Raw genomic sequence first — 19,803 nt, forward strand, 5'->3', positions numbered from 1 at the left:
AAGTGCGATGGGCCCGCGCCTGTTCAAAGTGGTGTAGGCAGCACGCAAAATTCCTGCTGCCTGTTCATTAAAATGATTGGAGCGCTGATCTCAGCACTGAACGCGCTGCTGGTTGGCTTAGTGCTCAACAGGGGTCCAATACTGGGTCTAATGGTCAATAACGTTTGGCCTAGGCTCGCTGCACTACTTAAAAGGGAGGTGCTTTGTTGCAGAAGCACCTCATTGTCAGTGTGAAGCCATGGCCCAACAGGGAGAGAGAGAGCAAAGAGGTTCCTTGATGCAGCACTGGAGGCCTGGGACCTGGGGGTGCATGGACAACGTAAGTTCCTCTACCCGCAGGGGGATAGGAGGCCTTCCAGGCAGCACGCCAGAAGGAGGAAATAGCACAAGCTGTCACTGCGACGAGTGTTGTCCCCAGGACCTGGATCCAGTGCCGCAAGAAATGTAATGACCTCACACAAGTGGTCAAGGTGAGTGAATTCATCTTCAAATGCCATATCCCACCAACTGCACCACTAGCTTTGCACACTGCTCAATGCACCACACCCCCATCACTCACCCACCAGCAATCTCTAGTAATTACGTTTCATACCTCAATCATAGCTTCACCTCACACACTTGCTATTGCTGCAAGACTCACCCACATCTCATACCTTGCACACACTGCCAGCTATTCAACCATGGCAGGCACATCACCCAAACACATTGCACCACAATCACTGAGACACTTCCCTTTCTCTTACAGGCAAAGGTGGCTCATAACCGCCATGAGCAGCAGCAAATGGGCAGAGGGGAAGCTCGACTTCACAGAGCTGGAGGACACAGTGCTGGAGATAAATGGTGGGGCCGTCACTGAGCCCGTGGCGAGTGACGAGTTTGAAAGCATTGCTGATGATGACAGTATGTTCATACCTAATCCTCCTTCTCACATCCCACTTGCCCCTCATCCCACAATCTCTTCTCACTTACAAGCTGATGATGGTGTAAGTATGAACAGCTTGTTCCCCCACCCCCTCACCACAACCCGACCCTTCTGCCTTTCTCCTTTCAGATACCCAAGAAGTGCCACCAGCACAGCTTGTCCCCGATGTAATGGAGGAGGAGAATGAAGGAGAAGAGAGGCACCGTCACTTAATCTGACACTCCCATGCACCAGCTCAGGAAATGGCACTGTGCAGACTTTAGAGGATAGTATAGAGGCGGGATCTGCACATGGTGAGTCACCGGGCACAAGTGGGCTGCAGCCAGGCAACGTAGCTCGGGTGCCAGCTCCCCGGAGTGCGAATTTGCACACGAGTTATGCTGCACAGGACTCAGGTGATGACTTCAATGGATCAGCCTTCAGAAGAAGTGATGGCCATGCACACAGGAATGCTTGATGCAATGGCAGGCCTGCCAGAGAGCCTCTTGTCAGTGTCAACGAGCATGGAGGAGTCCAGCTCCAACATTGCATGATGTTTTGTGCAGAACCCATGATTTCCAGGATGGATATGATGGGCAACTCCATTAAGGAACTTATGGACCCAAACATGATGCTTGGTGTGATTGGCGATCTCGCAGCATCCATTGTAGCACAGGTGGAAGCGACCCAACGTCTCAGTGCTGCAGTGGAAGCTCAGGTTACTCTCCTGCAGCCTCCGCTTGCTTCCCCACAAACTCAGCCTGCCCTCATGCAAGCTCAGCTGGCTGCCATGCAAGATCAGACTGCTGCCATCACGGCTGGGTTTATGCATGTGGATAAGGGCTTGCAGGGTCTCTCAGCAGTCCAGCAATCTTTGCTCCAACAGATGGCTAAGAATGCTGATGCGCTTCCCGGGGGAGTGGCAGTGGCTCCATAGAGCAAGAACCTAATGTCCTCACTCAGGATGCCAACATTCCTACTACCACCACTGCCACACTGCCAGTGCCCTTGCAGGCACCTGCCAGCCAGCCAGCCCAGACTGCTGCCACCCATGCCAAGAAGGTGCAGTCTACAGCCGGGCCTTCTAGGCCCAGAGCTGCTTGAGGTCATCCTACAAGGCCATCTGCAGTTTCACCCACAGAAAGTTAGCAGCCTTCCACCAGTAATTCTGCAGCCACTGGGGTAGCACTGTGTAGCAGCACTAGACTAGGCAAAGGAACACAAAAGATAGACACTAAGGGAATGCACAAGGGTGATTAGTTGACATTTTGTAGTTTGGCATTGATAAATTTATAAATTATGTTTGGAATGTTTGTTTTGTGGTGGTTCTCATTTCAGCTTTATGCCCAAGAGGACACTGTGATGTTCCATGACAGAGGGATGGTAACGTGGGGAAGTGGTGAGCAACGGGAATCTGGGGTTTGATTCAGGCGAACCAGATTCTGATGAGATGCTCACAGACAGCCCGTCCAGAACTGGGATCTGCTGTCAGCCTCTTCTTCCTCCTCCTGAGGTGGTTCCGGAACCCATGGTAGCAAGGGCTGGGCCCTCATGATGGCCAAGTTGTGGAGGATGCAGCAGACCACCACAAAATGGGACACCCGCTCCAGCGTGTAGTGTAAGGCTCCTCCCGAGCGATCAAGGCAGCAGAAGCATTGCTTCAGAACCTCTATGGTCTGCTCAATAAGGTTCCTCGTGGCAGCATGGCTGTCATTATATGAGTGCTGGCTACGAGTGGTGGGGTTGTGGAGGGGAGTCATCAGCCAGGTCTAGAGCAGATAGCCCTTGTCTTCAAGCAGCCACCTTTGAGTTCGACATGGTAGCTGGAAGATTGCAGGCACACCGGACTGGCGCAGGATGAAGGCATCCTGACTGCTGCCAGAATATCAGGCATTCACCATCATGATGTGCTGGGCGTGGTCGCACACCAATTGCACATTAAGTGAGTGGTAGCCTTTGCGGTCATGGTACATCTCAGGATTCATATGCCATGCCCGCAAACCCATGTTTCTCCAGTCGATTGTTGCCTGCACCATTAGGAAGCCCAATATTTTGGCAAAGCCACATGCGCGCTCCTCCTGCTTCTCTCTGTTCAGAGAGAAGACAATGAAATCAATCCTCCTGGAGTACAGCGCTTTTGTGACTTCCTGGATGCAGCAATAGACGGTGAACTGGGAGATGTTAGCTGTACCTCCTGCTCCAGACTGGAAGGATCCATTGGCGAAAAAAATGAGTGCAATGGTGACCTTGAGGGCCATTGGCAGCGCGGTCGTCGTCCTGTTCGGAGGCTGCAGGTCTGGTTTCAGGAGGTGGCAGAGTTCTGCGACCACCGCCTTGGTGAAGCAAAGCCTCCTAATGCACTGCTCCTGGCTTAGGTGCAGGTAGGAAAAGTGCTCCTTGAAGACCTTAGGTGGGATTATGCCTCCTGCTGAGAGGCCTCCAGCCCCTCCTCCTCCTCCTCCCTCTGCAAGCAGCTTGTCCTCTTCTTCGCTGCCTCTGCTTCATCTTCCTGTCATACCCGAGTGCGAGGGAGCTGCAAGTAGAGCCCCCATGACTGGGAGCAAGTGGTCTGAGAACCCTTTAAATGAGAAGCAAGGCCTTCTCCACTTGCAGCAACTTGAAATAACTGTAGAAAGCTCCAAACAGTTGCACTAACTTGCACAGAGCCAGTACAAATCAAAAAGCAAGTCACTTGCAAGTTGTTGCTGATCCCTTTAAATAGCACTGCTAGGGGGTCCTTCCTGCTGCTGAACGCACGTTCAGCCGTTCGTGATTTGGAGAGGGCATTGAATGGAGTGGCGACGTCAAAAATGGCAGGCTATGCATCAGATCAGTGTTGCTCACTCATTGACGGCTTGATCTGTCTCATTACCATTTCTCCAGCAAGCGCAGGCAATGGCCGTGCTGCCAACCTGCCCAAAATGGAGGCCACTGCGGGACGCGCTGGAAGTGGGCAGAAGCGAGGAGGTCGTCATTTTTCCTCCGAAACCAGCCTGATTAGCCGGCGCTAGGGTGCCGAATTTCACGGCCTCTATATATTATTCTATTCTATAGAACTTCCCACTCTACAAAAAATTCCATTCTAATTCAGCAGGAATTGACACTAAGTTAGCAATTTCACTCCGAGGTCACAGAATGTCTGGTGAACGAAATGTCACACTGAAGCAGTAGAAGGTGTTCTTCTGAGGTAAAAACAGAAAATGCTGGAGATACTCAGCTGGTCAGTCAGCATCTGTGAAGAGAGAAACAGAGTTAACATTTCAGGTCGATGATGTTCTTCTGAGGTTGTTGCTAAAGCATATCGTCAGGGGCTTTACTCTGCATCTGACCACGCTACATTTGATCTGCGAGAGTTTGATGCTGGCCCTGTGTATCCAGAATGGAATGTGCTCCATGCTCCAATACTAATGCCTCTTAACAAATTAAGCACATAGCTCAGCGAAATAGAAAAGAATTCATAATCTCCTAAACTTCATGGGGCAGATTTTTGCCTTCAGTGCTTGGGCTGTAAAGTGGCAGAGCGATCACTGGCTCGTTGGAGTACCAGCCTAACTTTTATTTCCATTCAAAGAAAGACTTGCATTTATATAGTGTCTTTCACAACCACCGAATGTCTCAAAGCGCTTTACAGCCAATGAAGTACTTTTAAAGTGTAGTCACTGTTGTAATGTGGGAAACACAGCAGCCAATTTGCACACAGCAAGCTTCCGCAAACAGCAATGTGATAATGACCAGATAATCTGTTTTTAGTTATGTTGAATAAGGGATAAATATTGGCCAGGACACCGGGGATAACTCCCCTGCTGTTCTTCAAAATAGTGCCATGGGATCTTTTACGTCCACCTGCGAGGAGGCGGGGCCTCGGTTTAACATCTCATCTGAAGGACGGCCCCTCTGACAGCGCAGCACTCCCTCAGCACTGCACTGGAGTGTCAGCCTAGATTTGTGTGCTCAAGTTCCTGGAGTGGGACTTGAACCCACAACCTTCTAAGTCAGAGACAAGAGTGCTACCCACTGAGTCACAGCTTGACTTGAATTGAAATGAATATTGGGCAGGTAGTAAAACTGGTGGGCGATCTGCTCTACCAATTTACTGCCCAAACAGTGAAGGTGAAAATTGACCCCTTGAATTGATCTCACTGCTGCACCTCAGGAACTGGAGCAAAGACAGAAACCCAGTAGCTACAGCTTAGTAACTATTATTGAAAGATTGAGCAGTCACATTTTGCTTATTGGAAAATATTCAGTTAGTAATGGTTGACTGCTAAAGTTATTTACAGTAACAAAATGCAACTTTAGTATATGATTTGCGTCAATGATTAAAAGAATGATTGAGACATCACTGTGATGAAAGTGAAATAAACAGTGAACATGAGTATTAAAAATAGAAAAATGTGCAATGCTAAATTGGGCCAAAATAACAAATCACTGGGTACTAATGAGTTTTTTCTCTTTCCGCCAACGTGATTGGAGAGAACAGAATTATAAAGGTCTTTCAGTTTCTAAATAATGCACATGTCTGGAAAATGGATTTCCTTAATTTGACATTTTTTCCCTTATTTCAACAAATTATTGTTTCTGAAAACTAGCGAATTGTTCTGTTGAGCAAAGAGATACCCTAAGGGAAGAAATGATCAATACAACTACTGGCACTTTATTAAATTCTCCTTTTCTGCAAATATGCTCCTTCGTGAAATTATAGAGGTCTACATGCACATTACATGCTGCATGCCTTTATTTAGTCACTTTCTTTTGTTAACATAGAGATAGAAATAGTCTTCCATATGAATTCATACGACTAACTTTGGAAGTAGGGCAGTTGTCACCAGACTTTGGGAGTGAAATTCAACTTTGGCGGGAGGTGCAAAATGGCGGTAGTGAATCGACCGCCCGTTATACAGCCCGCTCGATTTTCCTTTGCAGTGACTTCAGTGGAAATCAGTCAGCATGTAGAACAGGTGGTCGATTCACTACTGCCAGTTTACACCCCTGCCAAAGCTGCATTTCACCCCCTTTTTTCCGAGGGTTTTGTGTGAGATAAATACTGCGAAGTTGTGTTATCTAGTTTGTAGTATTGCTAAATGGTGATTTGTTTCTTAAAGTCTTGGAATAGCTTATTCGCCCTTATATCAGTATATATCCCTCCTGATTTTTTTTTAAGTTTGCTTTTCATAGAAGAGTTCTGGTCGTGATTTTTCTAATCATGTAAATTATTTCCTCAGGAGTCAGGTTCAAGCTAGCTGGCTAGTTACTAATAAGATTGATATTTAATCCTATCCTTACTATGTCCATTTTCCAGCAGGAGTCACCAAATAACAATTTGGAGCAGGAGGCCAGGTTAATTTTCCTGCTCCTTAGCCCAAGGCACTAAGACCAATTGTAGCAACAGCAAACTCAATACAAACAAATCCCCTTGTCTATCACAGGGATCTTTCAGCAGACGCCTCCCTTTAACCTGGAGGATACAATATTAATGAAGAGATACTATATAGACTGGAATCCTAGGTGTCCATGGACAATTCCTGACCACTTGTAAAGCATATTTTCCAGTACAGTGAATTTTGTCTGAGTCCTAACATCAAAGCTTTTAAAATGTTGACAGAAGAGCTGACAATAATAGATAATCAGCTTCTGATAGTATTCTTGCAATTGTCTCATGAGCTGTTCTAAGCCTAGACAATTGCAAATAGATTTATAAGATTGAAGGGACCTTGGTCTAAACTATAGAAAAATGAGGCACTCATTTTAGATTTTCCTAAGGAAAAATCACTGTATTGGAAATGGTCATGCATGTAGAAGCAAGTAATATGCAGTTTGATTGACATGTTTTCTAGAGTGCTTGTTGCTAAAAATAGAACCCATTCTACCTCTAATATTGCACTTTGAAGCAGGCACGCCATCCAGTGGTGTAATGCACCATCTGTGTGTGATTCACAGCAATTCTAGTGACACTGTCTACAGTGTTGCAGAGTTTGAGATACTATACGCACAATCTTTCATTTGCTGCTTTGAGATGTAATAAAACTTTACAGTTCATATTTTGGTAATTGACCCATCTATACTATGAATTATGCTATCCATAACTGCTACTTCTTGTTTGAGTTTGAACTAACAATCTTTAATATCAACAGACAGGAGGCCAATGGCGTTTTCTTTTTCTATGTTGATTTATTCTTGTTATTTTCAGCTCGCTTTAGGCCTTCCCACAGCACAGTTTTTTTGGTTAAGGTGGTGACTAGGTATCTGCCTGTGCTGTTGTTGATCTCTCCAGATGGTTTTTCTGAGATGCAGCAAAAATAACATTTGGCACAGAGTATTAATACAATAACCTGTTACACCAGGAAGTCATTCCATGTCCTTCACATTTTTAAAAAACAGCTACTGAATCTCCTGGGACTTTGAACCTGGGTAGTCAAGAACAAGTGCTATTTTCAGGTAAAGCAGGGTTAGAGGGCAGTGGATAATTGGACAAAGGTGGAGGAAAAGGGGGGGCTGGGAGGTAGCGGTGAGAGGGACAAGAGTAAAAGCAAGCGCAAGGTGAGAAGGAAAGGTGGTGAGTGGTAGGGGAGAGAGGAAACAAGAGAGGGCTTGGCAGGAGGAAGGAGGGGGAGGGGAAGTGAAGGGGCTGGGGAGAGGGGGATGGGTATAGGGAAACTACCTCAGCTGGGGGAGTTTAGAAAAAGTACCTCAGTGGGGGAGTACTAAAAAATATCTCTGTTATTAGTAAATGATCCTCAGCCCCAATTAAAAAAAAATAAACAGACCCCCGATTTAAAAAAAGTAAAATGCCCTGATTGTTAAAACATCAATATACAATTTAAAAAAAAATAGGCCCTCTTTTTAAAATGAAAAACATGATGCCTGATTTTTACCCTGCAGTGTATTATGTCTGTGAATGATTGAGACACGGACAGTAGGAGTTAAACAAAACATGTCTTTACTGGTGGAAGTCAATAGTGAAACTAAAACAACAGAGGCTCACTAGCGCCTTTTATACAGGGGTGGTCACTGCCGGTACTGCAGTCTGAGACCAGTTATTCTCTTAAAGGTGCATACACAACAATTCCTCCCCTTTTAGATAAACAGTACATAACATTCATTTAACAACTAAATGATAACTAATTACAATCACAATTACTGTTGCAAGATACATTGGTTAAGTTTAAACAATTATAAGTTCAGTCTTTGAGGAGGCTTCCTGATTCTGTCTGGATAATGCCTCTTTGGGGTATCAGGTTCTTCTGGCAATGTTGAGTCGAGATCAATGTCGTTGTTTGGTTCATCTGCTTCCAATATCACCAGTTCTGCGGTAGCTGCAATTGGAACGTCGATTTCATTGCCAGGTGTATCAGATTGTGGTGTGGAGTTGACGTTTTCCAGTGACTCTAGAATCTGGTCAGCATGGCGTCTTACAATGCTCTCTCCAACGTCCACGGTATACATGAGAGGTCCTTGCCGTGTACAAATCGTTCCTGGCTGCCATTTCTCAGTGCGGTAGTCCCGGGCCAAAACTGGTTGACCTATCTTAAAACTCCTGGTCGGCCTTTCATTCATATTCTGAAACTGCCTGTTCTCCACATCTCTTCGGACATTTGGCTTAACCAAATCCAAGCGGCATCGTCGTCTTCGATTGAAGAACATCATGGCTGGGGTTTGGTTGGTAACCGCATGTGTCGCATTCCGGTAGGCAAACAAGAAGTTGTCCACCTTGTGTTGTAGGGGTATATCTTCATTACACATTGCCTTGATAGCCTTCTTGAATGTTTGGACAAACCTCTCAGCCAATCCATTAGTGGCTGGATGATATGGGGCAGATGTGTAGTGCTTAACACCATTGTTCTTTAAGAACCTCCGGAACTCTTCAGACACAAACTGTGGTCCATTGTCAGAGCAAATCTGTTCAGGCAGCCCATTCCTGGCGAATATGATTCGTAAAACTGTGATAGTTTTTTCCGTGGTGGTTGAGGACATTTTTATTACCTCTGGCCACTTTGAATGTGCATCCACCGCAATTAAAAACATCGAGTCCATGAAGGGACCAGCAAAATCAATGTGCACCCTTTGCCATGGAGATGAGGGCCACTCCCATGGATGCAGAGGAGCTTGTGGTGGGGCGTTTTGGACCTTCTGGCATCCTGCACAGCTCTTGGTCATCTCTTCGATTTCTCTATCGATTCCCGGCCACCACACAAACGCTCTGGCTAAGTTCTTCATTTTTACCCCACCCAGATGACCCTCATGAAGCTCATTGAGCACTCTATCCGTCAACTTAGGTGGAATTACTACTCTGGATCCACACATCAAGGTTCCTCTGCACACTGACAGCTGTTCTCTTCTCGGCGAGAATGCTGGCAGCAGTGGTTCGCCATGTGCTGGCCATCCCTTCACCGTTAAATCATAGACCCGTGATAGTGTCGGGTCATTCCGTGTTTCCTTTTCTATGTTTGCATTCGTCACAGGGAGACATTCGACTATGGTCGAGTGGAATAACTCCATTGGATCCACTGCAAGGTCGTCTTCTTCCACCGTCGGCAATGGTAGGCATGACAATCCATCAGCATTTCCATGCTGTTTAGTTCCTTTGTACTCGATGTCATATTGGTGTGCCCCTAGGAAAAGGGACCATCTCTGCAGCCGTTGCGCTGTCATTATCGGTACGCCCTTCTGAGGGTTGAAAATGGAGACAAGAGGTTGATGATCGGTTAGTAGAGTAAATTTTTGACCGTGCAGGTAGTGATTGAACTTCTTCACCCCCCACACTAGGCTGAGGGCCTCTCTGTCAATCTGAGCGTAGTTACGCTTGGCAGAAGTTAACGAGCGTGACGCAAAAGCTATCGGCCTCTCTAAACCATCAAGGAATTTATGTGACAGTACCGCCCCAATGCCGTAGGGAGACGCATCACACGCCAGTCTGATCGGCAGTGCTGGGTTGTAGTGAGCCAATACTTCCCTTGAAGTGATTAAGTCCTTACACTTCTGATAAGCACGCTTACAATCATCGCTCCATTTCCATGCTACCCCCGTTCGTAGCAGGGCGTTCAGTGGGTGCAAAATTGTCGACAAATTCAGCAAAAACTTATGATAGTAATTCACCAATCCGAGGAATGACCTCAGTTGCGACACATTTTCAGGCGCTGGGGCCTTAACAACCGCTTCAATTTTGTCAGGGGACTTATGTAACCCCTCTTCATCAATCATGTGGCCACAATACGATATCTGTTTCTTAAAAAATTCGCACTTGGGGTGGTTGGCTCGCAGCCCATGTTCCCGTAGTCTAGTGAGCACCTGTTCTAGGTTGTTAAGGTGTTCACTGTCATCTTCACCTGTCACAAGGATGTCGTCCAAGTAACACTGAGTCCCCAGAATCCCTTGCAGGACTTGTTCCATCGCTCTTTGCCATATTGCCGGAGCCGATGCTACTCCGAATACCAATCGATGATACTGGTAAAGACCTTTGTGAGTGTTTATCGTGAGATACTTCCTAGAGGACTCTTCAACCTCCATCTGCAAATATGCTTGTGCTAGGTCAATTTTTGTAAAACGCTTCCCTCCAGACAGTGAGGCGAAGATGTCTTCTATCCTTGGAAGAGGATATTGTACTGTGTGAAGGACTGGGTTCACCGTCACCTTGAAATCCCTACAGATGCGAATCTTCCTTGGCTCCCCGGACTTATTGCTTAACGTTTTCTTCATGACAGGAATGATGGGTGTCGCCCACTCGCTCCAGTCAACCTTAGACAACATGCCCGCCTTCTCCAGATTCTCCAGCTCTGCCTCGATGGCTGGGCGAATTGCATATGGTACCGGTCTTGCTTTGAAAAACTTGGGAACTGCATTCTCTTCTATTTTTATTGAGGCGGTTACGCCTTTAAGCGTGCCCAGTTCTTGTTGAAATACCTCTTTGGCATTAGCTAAGATTGTTGACAATCGTCCAGGAGTGACGTCTTCATCTTTTTTACCGTCCACCGTCATTGCACGAATGGAGTGCCAATCTAAGTTTATCTTCCTGATCCATTCCCGTCCCAATAACGGTGGTCCACCATTTGGCAGTATGTAGAGATACAATTTCCGTATTTTCTTGCCGTTGTATTCGATAGGCACCCTTATTTTTCCTCTGGGGTATACTTTTTGCCCCGTATACGTCATCAAGACGATGGATGTCTCTCTCAAGGGTATGTGTGAAAATAACCGCTCGTAGTCTCGTCGATTCACGATGGTTAGCGCTGATCCTGTATCCAATTCCATTTTAACTTGAGACCCTGCTATCGTGAGGGTGACCCAAATGGTTCGGTGATCCTCTTTTGCGATTACATTGTGAAGTTTGAGACAGCTTAGTCTCCTGTTCCCGGATTCACTATCGCTCATCTGGTCTTTGGAACTACTGTCCGTCATCTTTTGTACTTTCTTGTACGGTTCCTTAGTAGCCTTTTTGTTGTCGCTGGTCTTCTTCCCAGACCTGCAAACTCGTGCAATGTGTCCCATCTTCCCGCATTGCCTGCATATTTTGTCTTTGGACCAGCAGTCCTTCTGGTCATGGTTAGTTCTGCCGCAGCGATAACATTTTCAAATCCCCGTGTCATTTCGTGGGTGCCGTATTCCTGTAGTTTTTGTTGAATTTCTGCAGCTCCCCTGGCTGCTGCTTCATACGATACTGCCACGCTGAAAGCCTTATCTAGCGTCAGCTCTTCCTCTGAGAGTAACTTCTTCTGTGTTCCTTCACTCAGGAGTCCACAGACAAATTTGTCCTGTAGGGTATCTGCCAGTCCTGCTCCGAACTGGCAGTGCTTTGATAGCTTGCGTAGTTCCGTAAGATACTCAGCATTGCTCTCATCTTTGTGCTGATTTCTCCTGTGGAACTTAAATCTTTCTGCTATCAACAGCGGTGCAGGGTTTAGGTGTTCCTGTAGGACCGCAACAATTTCGTTAAAACTCTTCGCCTTCGGTTTGGCTGGAGTAATCAGGTCCCGCAATAGGCCGTACGTTCTAGCGCCCATTAAGTTTAGCAATATCGATGCCTTTTTCTCCTCCGCTATTTCGTTTGCCTCGAAATTGTATTATCAAAAGCAGTGATACAGCCAGTCTTCGGCATCTTGCAAATCTAAAATGGCGCCTCCTGTGCTTTGCCTTCTTCCCCGATTTAACAAAATGGCGCCTCCCGCACTTTGCCTTCTTCCCCGCTGTTGTTAGCGCTGCTTTCCACGGTTTCTTGCGCGTTTAATATTTTTTTTAAATTATTTTCCCATCGTGGAGCAGACTCTCTGGGACACTTCCCTCCCTTTTCGCAGGTCTATACGCAGCCCGGCTTCGTAGCACCGGCCGCGCCCTGTGTGCTCCACCCTCTTCCCGACAACGCTGCTCGGCCCCGTTGCAAACCACCCGCTCGAGTTCGCGACCGCCGCAGCCCAGGAAAGATCAGTGCACTACCTGCCACCAGCCCGATTAGCTGAAGCACCGTCGACAGGAACCAGGCCCCGCATCCGACAGCTTCTCCAGCAATCTTCAACTCTGCAACACAGGGCAGATGCCCACGGTCGATGCCCGTTTCTACTGCCTCTTACTTTCTTTTCTTTCTGGCCTCGACCTCTGCTCACTTCGCTGTAGGAATGGATCCCAGGAGGTGGTGCAGACTGTAGGTAGGTTCGTATCTGCTCGTCGTCAGTATTATGTCCGTGAATGATTGAGACACGGACAGTAGGAGTTAAACAAAACACGTCTTTACTGGTGGAAGTCAATAGTGAAACTAAAACAACAGAGGCTCACTAGCGCCTTTTATACAGGGGTAGTCACTGCCGGTACTGCAGTCTGAGACCAGTTATTCTCTTAAAGGTGCATACACAACACTGTGCAGGTCAAGTAAGTTCCATAGGGCAAGAACACTTGATTACTGTATAGGTACTGAGAGGTAGGCTAGTTATTAACATTAGTAACTTTACATTGAACACACCTATCACAGCAGCACCTACAGGCATAACAGATATTGAATTAAATTTGATGATCATCTACAGATTTTCAATATAAATTATATATACAGAAAGAACTTGCATTTATATCGCCTCTTTAAATTCCACATAATGTCCCAAAGTTCACAGTCAATGAATTACTTTTTGAAGTGCAGTCACTATTGTTTGCTAGGCAAATGTGGCAGCCAATTTGCACAGAGCAAAGTCCCACAAACAGCAATGATCAAGTCCTGTAGTGGGGCTTGGACTAATGACTTCTGATTCAGAGGCAATAGATGTTATAGCAGTCAAGCTGGCACCTTCAGCAGCCTACACCTCCACCTGTTTAACTCCACGGGGTACAGTTTCCGCTTTAGCGCAATTTCCCAATTGCGCCCAAAATGCGCTAATTTGCATAATCACAAACATAACATCTTCCACGAACCAGCGTAATAGAAAAGTAGAAACATAGAAGATAGTAGCAGGAGTAGGCCATTCGGCCCCTCGAGCCTGCTCTGCCATTCAATGAGATCATGGCTGATCATCCAAATTCAATACCCTGTTCCTGCCTTCTCACCATATCCCTTGATCCCTTTAGCCTTAAGAAATATATCCAACTCCCTCTTGAATATATTTAATGAATTGGCCTCTACTGCCTTCTTTGGTAGAGAATTCCACAGGTTCACCACTCTCTGGGTGAAGAAATTCCTCCTCATCTCTGTCCTAAATGGCTTACCCCTTATCCTTAGACAGTGACTCCTGGTTCTGGACTCCCTGACCATCGGGAACATCCTTCCAGCATCTAGTCTGCCTAGTCCTGTTAGAATTTTATAAGTTTCGATGAGATCCCCTCTCATTCTTCTAAACTCCAGCGAGTACAAGCCCAATTGACCCAATCTCTCCTCATACGTCATTCCTGCTATCCCAGGTATCTGCCTGGTGAATCTTTGCTGCACTCCTTCCATGGCAAGAACATCCTTCCTCAGATAAGGCGACCAAAACTGCACACAATACTCAAGATGTGGTCTCACCAGGACCCTGTACAACTGCAGCAAGACATCCTTGCTCCTGTTCTCAAACCCTCTCACTACGAAGGCCAACATACCAATTGCCGCCTTAACCACCTGCTGCACCTGCATGCTTACTTTCAGCGACTGGTACACAAGGACGCCCAGGTCTCGTTGCACTTCCCCTTCCCCCAATCTATAGCCATTCAGATAATACTCTGCCTTCCTGTTTTTGACACCAAAGTGGATAACCTCGCATTTATTTATATTGCAGCGTAATCGGGCAGCGTAATAAAACGTATTTGTTTCTTTTTTTTAAATTTCCATTGAAAAGTATTTCTCGATGTACGTAAGAGTGGTAACTAGTGCAGTTTTATTAATAAAGCTGGAAATGGGTTTATCAGCAAAAATAGTAATTTTTAATAAGGGTGCCCAGTCCTCCACCTGTGAGTAACCTGATTTAAAATCACTGAAAATGACTGAAATGGTTCATTTAGTTTTCTTTAAGTTTCATTGGAGTACACTAGTCAATTTCTTAGTAAATGAAATATTTTTTGATATGAAATACTTTTAAAACATGCCATGCGCCTAAGAAAACAAGCGCAATTTGAAGAGCCTTCCCAAATCTGCGGAATCTCGCAATGTTGACCTGGGGCCTTGGCCAGTTTTGTGGGCGGGACTTGATTTGGGCAGATTGAATCTTGAACCAGCATAAAAGATCACGGAAAACACAAACGTAAGTGGTTTTGGATGTAGCTCACTCATGTTTAAAATTCCACTATCTTTTGCACTGGTTTGGCCGATTCTGCCCGGACTGTGCTGATACAGCTAGCACATTCAAGTGGAATGGACCCCTCGCCCCCCCAATTTTTAAGGGTGCAAAGTAGCTCTGAGCTGACAGGTTGACTCCCATTCAGAAAACCCTAATTCAAATCCCAGCCTCACTGAAAATCTGTTGCCAAGTTTAATATGTTCTCAGCCAGGACCAAGATGGTGAAGTGTTCCAAATTGAGTTACATTAGCAGTGAAACCAACATGTGCCCTGCTAAACATGCCTCTGATTGGCTGATACACAGAGAGGCATTACTGTGGCCTTGTACTGTCCTGGACAGTGTTACCCTCTTATCTGAAGATGGGAAGGCAACAATCTCTATACGTAAAATAATATTCAATAATCAATTTCCTCCCCTCCTCTCCTGAAGCACTGACTCCTGCTGGGGTATGGTTTCATGACCACTGGTAGCCTTCCTGTACTTTGCCCAAGGGGTCATTCTTGGTGTATTACTATAGATATTGAGAGTCAGCAAGTTTTTGAACCATCACAGCAAAGCCTGATATCAATACATGTGCATCATCCAGCAGGGTCATCGGCTAGTGATCAGGGAGGTTCCTGGCCGATTTTGCCTTCCTAATTGTTATTTCTCTTTAAATCATTTTTGATAAGATTACTTAAGCAGTTTAAGTAAAGGGGAAAAGTTAAATATTTGGGACTCTGTTGGTTTAAGAAGAGTAAAACAAGGTTACACTGCAGTAGGAGTAAATTGGCACAGCAGGCAGTGGAAACCAGTTTTCTAACCAATCAGCAGGGGTGACTCATTTGGCTGTAAACAAACAAACAGTATAAAAAGACCAGTCCTAGTGCGAGCAAGCACTGAGTGCGAGTCATCAAAGTGTGCTGTGAGTTTGGGTAAGTGTGAGTTAGGGTAAGTGGGGTGTTAGGTGCTCTTTTCAAACTTTAACTCTGTGGGTTGTAGTAAATAAGGCCTTTCTGGTGCAGAGTGACTGTTGGTAAACCATTTAACTGGTGTAACTAGAGGGACTGATTTAATTTAAATCCAATTAATTAAAGGGGATACTAGCATCTAAAATCGGGCAGAGGGTGTCCATAACTAACAATAAAAAATGTAATTAATTATATAGAATGGAGCAGGTGATGTGTTACTGTTGCGAGATGTGGGAGCCGGTGATTACGTCTGTGACAAGTGTCTGCTGCTACAGGAACTCCAGCTCCGTGCTGATGAGCTGGAGTCTGAGCTTCAGACACTGCGACACATCAGGGAGGGGGAGAAGTACCTGGACTCTGTGTATCAGGAGGTGGTCACACCTATGAAGTTAATTAATTCAGATGTAGCCCATGGTCAGGGACAGGACGGTGTGACTATGAGTGAGGCAGGTACGGGGGTCCAGGAGGTAGAGCTGGAGGAGCCGCAGCCCTTGCTCTTGTCCAACAGGTTCGAGGTTCTTACTCCCTGTGGGGACAAGAGCAGGGACTGCAGGGAGGATGAGCAACCTGGCCACAGCACCGTGGAACGGGGGGGCCATTCAAGAGGGGGGAGTAAATAGAAATGTTGAAGTGGTAGGGGATAGTATTATTAGGGGGATAGATAGAGTTCTCTGCAGCCGAGAGTGAGAGTCCCGAAGGCTGTGTTGCCTACCCGGTGCCAGGGTTAAGGACATCTCCTCTGGGCTGGAAAGAAACTTGCAGTGGGAGGGGGTGGATCCAGTTGTCGTGATCCATGTTGGTACAAACGACGTAGATAGGAGTAGGAAGCCGGTTCTGTTAAAGGAGTATGAGCAGCTAGGGGTCAAATTAAAAAACAGAACCTCAAGGGTAATAATCTCTGGATTATTACCTGAGCCACGAGCGAATTTGGCTAGGACAAATAAAATTAGAGAGTTAAATGCGTGGCTCAAAGACTGGTGTGGGAGAAATGGGTTTTGCTTCCTGGGACACTGGCACCAGTACTGGGGCAGGAGGGAGCTGTTCCGTTGGCACGGGCTTCACTTGGCCAGTGCTGGGACTAGAGTCCTGGCGGATCATATAACTAGGGCTGTAGAGAGGGCTTTAAACTAACTAGTGGGGGGGAGGTTCCTAGAGAGCAAATACTAAAAATGACAACAGAGAAGGTCATAGACTTAGGTAGCAGTGGGGAAATTAAAAACCAGAGTGTGTCAGGAAGGGGCAGAAGGTATGGAGTAAAAGGTAAAGTAATAAAAAGGGCAAAAGCAGGAACTAAGTGTCACAAAACATATTGGAAAGTTCTCTATCTGAACGCACGTAGCATTCGTAACAAAATAGACGAGTTAATGGCACAAATAACTACATATGGGTATGATCTTGTGGCCATTACAGAAACATGGCTGCAGGGTGACAATGCCTGGGAATTAAACATACCAGGTTATTTAATGATCAGGAAGGACAGGCAGGAAGGAAGGGGAGGTGGGGTGGCTATGTTAATAAAGGAAGGAATCACTATAATACAGAGAAATGATATAGGGTCAAAAGATCAGGATAATGAAACAGTTTGGGTGGAGGTAAGGAATAATAAGGGGAAAAAAACACTAGTGGGCGTAGTCTATAGGCCTCCAAACAGTTGCAACTCTGTTGGACGGAGTATCAATCAGGAAATAGTTGAGGCTTGTAATAAGGGAACATCTATAATTATGGGGGATTTTAACTATCATATTAATTGGACAAATCAAATTGGGCAGGGCTGCCTTGAGGATGAGTTCATTGAGTGTATTAGGGATGGGTTTCTTGAGCAGTATGTAACTGAACCGACCAGGGGGCAAGCAACCTTAGATCTGGTCCTGTGTAACGAGACAGGATTAATTAAAAATGTCCTAGTAAAGGATCCCCTTGGAATAAGTGACCATAACATGGTTGAATTCCATATTCAATTAGAGGGTGAGAAGGTTGGATCTCAAACAAGCGTGCTAAGCTTGAATAAAGGAGACTATGAAGGTATGAGAGTGGAATTGAGTAGAGTGGATTGGGAAAATAGATTAAAGGGTAAGACGATACATGATCAGTGGTGTACATTTAAGGAGTTATTTTACAACTTCCAAAAAATATATATTCCACTGAGAAGAAAAGGGTGTAAAAGAAAAGACTGCCATCCATGGCTAAGCAAAGAAATTAAGGATAGTATTCGACTAAAAACAAGGGCATATAAGGTAGCCAAATCTAGTGGGAGGATAGAGGATTGGGAAAACTTTAAAAGACAGCAAAAAATAACAAAAAGATTGATTAAGAAAGGGAAGATAGATTATGAAAGTAAATTAGCAAAAAATATAAAAACAGATAGTAAGAGTTTTTATAGTTATATAAAAAGAAAAAGGGTGGCTAAAGTAAATGTTGGTCCCTTAGAGGATGAGACCGGGAAATTAATGGTGGGAAATATGGAGATGGCAAAAACACTGAATGAATATTTTGTATCAGTCTTTACAGTAGAGGACACTAAGAATATCCCAACACTGGACAAACAGGGGGCTATAGGGGGGGGAGGAGCTAAACACGATCAAAATCACTAAGTGGTACTTGTTAAAATAATGGGATTCAAGGCGGATAAATCACCTGGACCTGATGGCTTACATCCTAGGGTCTTGAGGGAAGTGGCGGTAGGGATTGTGGATGCATTGGTAATAATTTTCCAAAACTCCCTGGACTCAGCAAAGGTCCCGGCAGACTGGAAAACTGCTAATGTAACACCCTTATTTAAAAAGGGCAGTAGACAGAAGGCTGGAAACTATAGACCGGTTAGCCTAACATCTGTGGTAGGTAAAATTTTGGAGTCCATTATTAAGGAGACAGTAACAGGACATTTGGATAATCATAATTTAATAGGACAAAGTCAGCATGGTTTTATGAAGGGGAAGTCATGTTTGACAAATTTGCTGGAATTCTTTGAGGAAGTAACATATAGGGTGGATAAAGGGGAACCAGTGGACGTAGTGTATTTAGACTTCCAAAAGGCATTTGACAAGGTGCCACACAAAAGATTATTGCTTAAGATAAAAAATCACGGGATTGGGGGTAATATTCTGGCATGGATAGAGGATTGGCTAGCTAACAGAAGGCAGAGAGTTGGGATAAATGGTTCATTCTCAGACTGGCAATCAGTAACTAGTGGTGTTCCGCAGGGGTCGGTGCTGGGTCCCCAACTCTTTACAATCTATATTAACGATTTGGAGGAGGGGACCGAGTGTAACATATCAAAGTTTGCAGATGATACTAAGATGGGAGGGAAAGTAGTGAGTGAGGAGGACATAAAAAACCTGCAAGGGGACATAGACAGGCTAAGTAAGTGGGCAGAGATTTGGCAGATGGAATACAATACTGGAAAGTGTGAGGTTATGCACTTTGGCAGGAAAAATCGTAGAGCAAGTTATTATCTTAGTGGCAAGAAACTGGAAAGTACTGAAGTACAAAGGGATCTGGGGGTCCTGGTGCACGAAACTCAAAAGGTTAGTATGCAGGTGCAGCAAGTGATTAAGAAGGCCAATGGAATGTTGGCTTTCATTGCTAGGGGGATAGAATATAAAAATAGGGAGGTATTGCTTCAGTTGTACAAGGTATTGGTGAGACCGCACCTGGAATACTGCTTACAGTTTTGGTGTCCATACTTAAGAAAAGACATACTTGCTCTCGAGTCAGTACAAAGAAGGTTCACTCAGTTAATCCCGGGGATGAGGGGATGGACATATGAGGAGAGGTTGAGTAGATTGGGACTCTACTCATTGGAGTTCAGAAGAATGAGAGGCGATCTTATTGAAACATATAAGATTGTGAAGGGGTTGGATGCGGGGAGGATGTTCCCGATGATGGGTGAAACTAGAACTAGGGGGCACAGTCTTAGAATAAGGGGCTGCTCTTTCAAAACTGAGATGAGGAGGAACTACTTCACTCAGAGGGTGGTAGGTCCATGGAATATGCTGCCCCAAAAAGTTGTAGAAGCTACATCATTACATAAATTTAAAACAGAAATAGACAGTTTCCTAGAAGGGAATTAAGGGTTACGGGGAGCAGGCAGGAATTTGGACATGAGTCTAGGTTCGGATCGGACATGGCCCTGTGGGTAGCGGAGCGGGCCCAGTGGCCATGTAGCCTGATCCTGCTCCTATTTCGTGTGTCTAATTCTGTTAGATTCAGGAGATGGTTCTGTGATAGTGGATT

The 19,803-nt window shown here is 45.4% G+C and overlaps 1 protein-coding gene across 3 annotated transcripts in view; it reads left to right on the top strand.

Moving 5' to 3' along the window:
* The window catches only part of LOC147114920 (sodium/potassium-transporting ATPase subunit beta-1-interacting protein 3), a 942,742-nt gene that overhangs the window by 916,066 nt on the left and 6,873 nt on the right, over positions 1-19,803 (top strand). The window lies entirely within an intron of this gene.

The sequence above is a fragment of the Somniosus microcephalus genome, chromosome 7 (assembly GCF_052327205.1).
Source record: "Somniosus microcephalus isolate GS21.2 chromosome 7, FLI_Smic_1.0, whole genome shotgun sequence".
NCBI lineage: Eukaryota > Metazoa > Chordata > Chondrichthyes > Squaliformes > Somniosidae > Somniosus > Somniosus microcephalus.